General features: G+C 34.6%; 1 long non-coding RNA gene across 1 annotated transcript; it reads left to right on the plus strand.

Moving 5' to 3' along the window:
- The first annotated feature begins 2,830 nt into the window (after positions 1–2,830).
- Positions 2,831–4,006, plus strand: LOC135734117 (uncharacterized). The gene is made up of 4 exons (XR_010527170.1): positions 2,831–2,921; positions 3,253–3,333; positions 3,555–3,614; positions 3,716–4,006. It is a non-coding gene; the product is annotated as an uncharacterized lncRNA (long non-coding RNA).
- The last annotated feature ends 4,305 nt before the right edge of the window (positions 4,007–8,311 follow it).

Raw genomic sequence — 8,311 nt, forward strand, 5'->3', positions numbered from 1 at the left:
CATCTTCACTTTCACATGCACACATCTTCACTTTCACATGCACACATCTTCACTTTCACATGCACACATCTTCACTTTCACATGCACACATCTTCACTCTCACATGCACACATCTTCACTCTCACATGCACACATCTTCACTCTCATATACACATCTTCACTCTCATATACACACTTTCACATGCACACATCTTCACTTTCACATGCACACATCTTCACTTTCACATGCACACATCTTCACTTTCACATGCACACATCTTCACTCTCATATGCACACTTTCACATGCACACATCTTCACTTTCACATGCACACATCTTCACTTTCACATGCACACATCTTCACTTTCATATGCACACATCTTCACTTTCACATGCACACATCTTCACTTTCACATGCACATCTTCACTCTCACATACACATCTTCACTCTCATATACACACTTTCACATGCACACATCTTCACTTTCACATGCACACATCTTCACTTTCACATGCACACATCTTCACTCTCATATACACACTTTCACATGCACACATCTTCACTTTCACATGCACACATCTTCACTCTCATATACACATCTTCACTCTCATATACACATCTTCACTCTCATATACACATCTTCACTCTCATATACACACTTTCACACATGCACACATCTTCACTCTCATATACACATCTTCACTCTCATATACACACTTTCACACACGCACACATCTTCACTTTCACATGCACACATCTTCACTTTCACATGCACACATCTTCACTTTCACATGCACACATCTTCACTTTCACATGCACACATCTTCACTTTCACATGCACACATCTTCACTTTCACATGCACACATCTTCACTTTCACATGCACACATCTTCACTCTCATATACACACTTTCACACACGCACACATCTTCACTCTCATATACACACTTTCACACACGCACACATCTTCACTCTCATATACACACTTTCACACACGCACACATCTTCACTCTCATATACACACTTTCACACACGCACACATCTTCACTTTCACATGCACACATCTTCACTCTTATAAACACACTTTCACACACGCACACATCTTCACTTTCACATGCACACATCTTCACTCTCATATACACATCTTCACTCTCATATACACACTTACACGCACACACACACACACACGCACACACACACACACCCTCATTCTCAATTACACTCACTCACTCAGCTTCATATATACACACACACAAACACATATAATATTCGTACACTATAACTATATTCTCATACCGTTTCAAACACATCCTCCTCTCACAAACATCTCTATGTTGCAATAGTCCACTACAAGCATGTCATGTGCAAATTCTTATTATTCTGCTTTATTTTTTTTATATTTAAAGCATATGTTACAGTCCATGTTTTATCACTAACAATTATTTCTAAAAATTATTTCCATTCAACAGATGCATTTTTAAGATGAACCCCGATAAGGGATCAAAAGTGGAAAAGACCTCATCAAAAAAGCAACCGTCAGTGAGTCCAAAGGTTCTTTCACTTATTACCAAAATTGCAGACTTTGAATGGATGGAGTGAACGTGTCAGATTTCTATCCAATTATTATTTCATGTGCCATCTGTTGTCATGATGAATTCTATTCACTGTTCAGTTTTAAAAGGAAAATTTAATAATTACTTGTTTACCAAAATGCTATATTGTTGTAGTTTTAAATGTTCTTTCACTTATTACCAAAATTGCAGACTTTGAATGGATGGAGTAAACGTGTCAGATTTCTATCCAATTATTATTTCATGTGTCAGATTTCTATTCATTTATTATTTAATGTGTCATCTGTTGTCATGATGAATTCTATTCACTGTTCAGTTTTAAAAGGAAAATTTAATAATTACTTGTTTACCAAAATGCTATATTGTTGTAGTTTTAAATGTAACTGAATTTTAACTTTTAGACTTTTCTTTAAATTTAATACCACTACAGTTATGAACAATTATTTATTATATATTGTAATATATATTTGTAATATTGTTGCAGTTGTAATGAATGTTATATTGATTTACAGTAATGAACAAACTGTTGCTATTGCCTACATTCTTTATACCCGTATATTGTTGCATTTTTGAACAAATGTTATTGGTATATTTGTGCAGATGATTAATACATTTTTGAAATACATTTTGCATTTATGGCTGATTTATTCAAATTACAGCAGTGTTTACACTGTGTTTAAGGGTTTTTACTTAACTTACACAATATTCAAGTAAAGTTCATTATTGTACGTGTTGTACATATTGAACACAAAACATTCAAAATACAGAAAATTAATGTAAAATTACAGAAATTTTTGTATTACGGAAAATTTCTGTAATTGCTTATGACCGTTATTTTACGGTATTTTTCCGGCACCCCAGCTGCCGGAATTTTACCGTTTTTTTTACGGATTTTTCTTTTACATTGTAATGTAAAATTACAGAAAAAAACTGTATTTTTGTATTACGGAAAATGTCTGTAATTTATTGTGCCCGTTATTTTACGGTATTTTTCCGGCACCCCAGCTGCCGGAATTTTACCGTTTTTTTACGGATTTTTTTTTTACAGTGTAGGCTTTGAAAAGCGAGTTCTGTTAAGGAAATGTATTGCTTGGCATTGAACTTTGAGCTTTATCATTTTGCAGGCATTATTTATGCTCTTACAAGCAACATTACACACTATCTAAAGTTTGAGAAATGGGATCACAAAAAACGTGACCTTTAAGGGTCAAACAATTTTCCTTACAATGTCTTAGGCTGAGAGGAGAAAACTCTTAATCATTTCTTTATTCTTTTTTATAGACAATGTAAGTGAATCAGCTGATCACACCTATGCTGATATTGAACTGAAACCTAAGAAAGAAATGAAGAAAAAGATGAAACACAAGAAAGGTAAAACAAAACAATATTTCTATGAAGGCTTCACAAGACATAAAGCTTTGACAAATGGTCTTTTAAACTTTATTTATTACAAGAGATGATAAAGACACAGATGCAGGTAATTTACTGATATCATTTAATGTTGTTTATCTCATGACAATAAAACTATTTTAAGGTTAAACTTTCTTTTAGCATTGTCTCAGGCTGGCGACAGTGATGTCATGTATTCACAGGTCAACTTCAAGAAAAATAAACTTAAGAGCAAATGTAGAAACTATCAGAGGAGTAAAACTAAAGACTGAGAGGAGAAAACTCTTAATCATTTCTTTATTCTTCATTGTAGACAATGTAAGTGAATCAGCTGATCACATCTATGCTAATATTGAACTGAAACCTAAGAAAGAAATGAAGAAAGACAAGAAAGGTAAATTGAAACATCATGATCAACAGAGATATCTAAACATTTAAATAAAATAACTTATAGTATTGTCATGCTTCAATAACATGCTGGATCACACCTAACATGTCAGCAGTGTCGTACGTCATATAATATCTATAAACAGCTAAACTGTCATCTTTTCTCATAAGTTAACTGTGAATCTTGGATTATTTATTATAAAGTTTCCCAATTATTGGCATTTTTAGGGAATACCAGTGAAGGTGGGAAAAATGTGTACTCTAAACTGAAGAAAGGAGGAGGTCAAGGTGAGATAAACTAAAATATTAAACTGAAAATAGCATCTACAATATAGTCATCACTTATCTGTATTCAGTATCTATTTAAGCCTTTTGCATTTTTTTTTCAGGTGTTGCTTTTGGATCTGTTGATGTGGCCTACTCTTAGAGGAGGAAAAGACGGCAATACAGTAGCTAATGCTTAATATTATCAATATAAAGCTTTGTGTGCATTAAAGTAAATGCTTCCTAAACTTTGATTTTCTAATAGCATAAAAGAGTTTACTTATCATGTGCAGCGCAGATGCTCCTTCAAAAATGAGACAATGATATTAACCGAATGCTCTTGGCAAAAAAACTGTAAGAAACTATAGTAAGAAACTCTTTACTATACTGAAACTACAGTTTCTGTTTTGTTTACAAATCTGTACAGAAATTATTTTTCAGTTTTTTTTACTGTATTTTTAGTTTGTTACAGTTCTTAACAATATTCTTACCATACTCATTTGCATAATAATTCTTACCTTCTGTAAATAAATATAAAACTTAACACCAGTTGTAGTTGTAGTTTCTGTTACCTTCCACACCTTGTTAATGTTACTGTTTGCACCCATGCACACTTTCCTATACTTTTACAAGTTATTAATATTTTATCTAAAGACTGTTTTGTTAAAGTTAAACTTGATACACATGAACTTGCAACTATGCCCGATTCAACAGTTAGCGTACAAAACATTATCACCTTTTTGATTTGCACTGTTGCATACTCAATGCCATTTCTGATTTAAGTAAGGAATAATTGATGGCTGGCCGTTGAATTATTGGAAAAATAATGCACCACCGAGGTGGTGATGCGGCCACGACGCAAAGCTGATGATCAGAGAGACTGAAGGAGAAACACCTGAGACCTCTTTATAAGAGATAAATGAATGAACAAATGAATGAATGATATAAGACATGAAGTGTAAGAGATTGTTGTTGTTTAGTAGTGTGTGATGAACTCACCAGCATAGACTTTGCGTGGATTTCTGCGTACCCACACTTTATGATCATATATGTGCTTACACACGGTTTATAAATGAGACCCCTGCTCTTGGATTCTGCTTATTACCTGAGCTCAGGGGTTTAGACCATTAGGCCAAGATTCCAGTTTTACACCATTTCGTCATTTAGGCATTCCTACACATGAACCACTGTAGTGAATCCACCCTTACAAAGTTTACATTGAAGATTTATATTGATGGCTTATTCAGACCCAATGAAATCCACTTTTTCATTCTGTTTTTTGTTGTTGTTGTTATTTTAGGCCATTAAAATCACTTGGGTTTATTAGATTTTGTATATAAGGACTTTAATAAGACAGCAGTATAGTTTAAAGAGCGTGTGCTTCTGATCCCTGATATTTTGTTTCATGACATGATGTGGTAACTTTTGAATTCGACATGCTAAAGAGAGCATTCTTTTTTTGGTGTTTACTGTCTGCTGCTGGTAACAACCAGAACTGTCTGCAGTCTGCTAGAGCACACAGAACCAGAGTTATCCACTTTCAAATTGTTTACAACACAAAAAAAGAGATTCTGTGGTTCATCATATGAAAAACAACATAAATAACAATATTTGTAACAAACAGCACCTTTTTATGTAACTTCAAAGGGATTTCTGTAAAATGATATGAAGATATTGCATTTATTCCACTGTACGTGGTTATGGGCACACTTCAAATGTTTTAGGCAGAAACTGCATACAAAGATTGTATTATTCCTCCCTTCAATTGGAATAGAATAACTTTTGCATACATCATAAAAGAGAAAAAAAATCCTTTGCTGGAATCAAACAAAACTGTCTGCAGGTTTCTGGAGCACTCAGGGCCAGAGTTATAGATTTTCAAATACAGACTTTAGAAAAAAAATAAAAAGCGCCTAATTTTTTTGTGTTTATTAGAGGATTTATAACACATACAACCATGTTTAGCACTTTCAACAGTGTTTTATGTAATTTCAAAGGGTTTCCTGTAAAATGAGATTATCCAACTTATCCATATATATGCACTTACGAGGTTTTATCTCCGGTCATACTATAAATCCAAATCTTTAAGTTTCCCAACGTGAACCTCTCAGGTAATATCTGACCCAGAAAAATGGTATTGGTATTATCACATGACGAAATGTTGTGTCACCAGAAACATTTTTTGAGGCTCAGGAAAATGTAATAATGTGTACAGGATGCGCAACAGCTTTTCAAAAAACACCTGGGAAGCAAAGTTCTAAGTAATCAATTAAAAGACCAATAGTATGAGTGTACAGCAACTTTCCGAATGCCACAAACAATGTCTTGAAATTTGTTAATTTGAGTTAATAAAGGAAACTTCAAAAACGGAAGTTTTCAGTGGTGAAGTAGTTTTCCATAAATGAGTCGTAAGCAGGACGGTTAATAGGTGGCACTCTATTGTAAGGAATGTCATGTGTTAGAGTGAGCTTTACTGCTGTTATCAACAGGCTTGGCATTCATTCATAAACTCCTGGCTCCTCATATATGACATTTCTTTAGTCAATTTGAGCAAATTTACTTGTAACCAATTAATCTTTGTTCTGTGATTTGGTTCTCAGAAGTCAGCAAAGTATTTTTTTCTTTCTCTGAAAGTTGACGAGAGAGACACCGATGCACCTTACGGTCCCAAACCAAGAGCATAGTCAAGTATACCAAAAATATGGCTGATATGTGTGTGCGTCTCCAGGTACTGGTCAATATGCAGTCGGCCAAAGGTCATTTGCTCTTGTGCTTGTAATAATCTTTATCTGAGGGTTTTTCTACGTCACTGATAGCACACATTCATCTCCAAGACGTCCATTTGATGTCTACATTTTCATTAGCCAGATGTAATTTTTGGTTGTTAGCTCTTCTGCAATTCGTCAGAGAAGTTTCTTAAGAGATGTCATAAGCACTTTTCGCACGGGATTAGTATAACCTGGTAATACTAATACAAATCTAGTGATTTGTTATAATTGCAGAGGTTGTCAGTGATCTTAATCCTGTGCGAATCTGCCATGTTTGAAATTTGTAAAGTAAAGACTCCCCTGCAAATGACCTACCGTATTTTCCTGACTATAAGTCGCTTGGGAAAATAAGTTGCATCAGTCAAAAATGCGTTTTAAAGAGGAGAAAACATATATATGTTGCACTGGACTATACATTGCCTATATTTCACAAAATCCAAGCCCAAGAACAGACATTTAATCTGGCAAGGGAAGTTATTTAACTAAACAATGGCACACAGAACAGCAGACTGAAGAGGTGTCCGTACATGTTAACGTAACATTACCATTATTCTTCGAACACAATAGCATATTGAACGTACCTGGGAGGCTGAATTGGCTAAATTAACACGAAAAGCCAAATCAAGTTCAAAACGGTCCCGAAGTCATTCCACATCACTGAATCCACTGAATTACATCAGTACAAAGCAGCATAGAGTGGACTCTCGCGCTGTAGATTGTAATGGTTTGTAGGATTAAAAATATAGGAATTTATTACTTTGTCACAATTTGTCACAACCCCCATTTCCATACTGTATCATCTGCATTCCTGTGCTTACAAAGACTATTGTTACAGCTGTTTGTTCAATACAGTGGGGGTTTAAGGTGTGGTCTTCTGATTGGTCAGTTTGAATGTATCATGTTAGGTTTAGTCACATGGTCAATGGATAGAGAATAAAGGTCTTGGTTTTCATGAGCTCTGGGCTTTTTGCCTTTTGGCATTTGCCATTTGCTTTCTGCCCTCTGCTTTTCTTCTTTACCTGAGTTCTTGGGTTTAGGCCTTTAGGCCAAGATTCCAGTTCTTAATGGTGATTCTCTTTCTTCTAAACTTTATTTCTTTCTCTGTTCTCTATCTTAGCAGGTAATATCTCACATACATTGGAAACAGTTAATTGTTTGTATTAAGTACCATTTCATGCATTTATAGTGTAACCATTTCAATTGTAACTTTAAGTCAGTGCTGTTATTAAACCTTTTCATTTACAAATCTGTTGTTTAGTTTTGATTTAGTGTTAATACTTAAACGCTCCATATTGCAATTCAATATATTTATATTCTAGCAATGCTCTCCCACATATTTAGCTATTATAACTGCACTTATTTCCGTCGTTGGTATAGGTTGCAGAAGGGTGAAAATTGACCAGAAATACACAGTTTTATAATATCTTGCTGTTAACATTTCTCAGTCATTTCGGCATTCCTACAGACTGAACCACTGTAGTGAATCCACCCTTACAAGTTTCTCTTGGTTCATATGAATTAATTTTGACGTATAAATCACACCTGACTAGAAGTCAAAGGACCAGCCAAACTATGAAAAAAGTTTGACTTATAGTCTGGAAAATACGGTAACATATTTCGCCAAGCACCGAAGTCCTGTGATAATATTAGTCATGTGCGGATAGGGATCTCTTTAATTTGGCCAGGATTTGGTGGGGTCATATATCATTGGTCAAGGCTTTTGTTACCTGTGCGCCTTTTTATTTCTTTTTTTTTTTTGTTTCTGCGCCTTTCACACTGCAGCTGAGGAGCGCACCAACAGTACAGACATCCATCCACTTCTTATAGCTTTGCTTGTGAAACTCGAGGGATTTGTTCTAAATTTCTTATTTTAAACATCTATTCAGTTTTCTTCATCCATGTTTGATTATTAATATTCAAAATGTGCAGAACTGTCATTACTTGAGATCTCTG

This window comes from Paramisgurnus dabryanus, chromosome 3 (assembly GCF_030506205.2).
Source record: "Paramisgurnus dabryanus chromosome 3, PD_genome_1.1, whole genome shotgun sequence".
Classification (NCBI taxonomy): Eukaryota; Metazoa; Chordata; class Actinopteri; order Cypriniformes; family Cobitidae; genus Paramisgurnus; species Paramisgurnus dabryanus.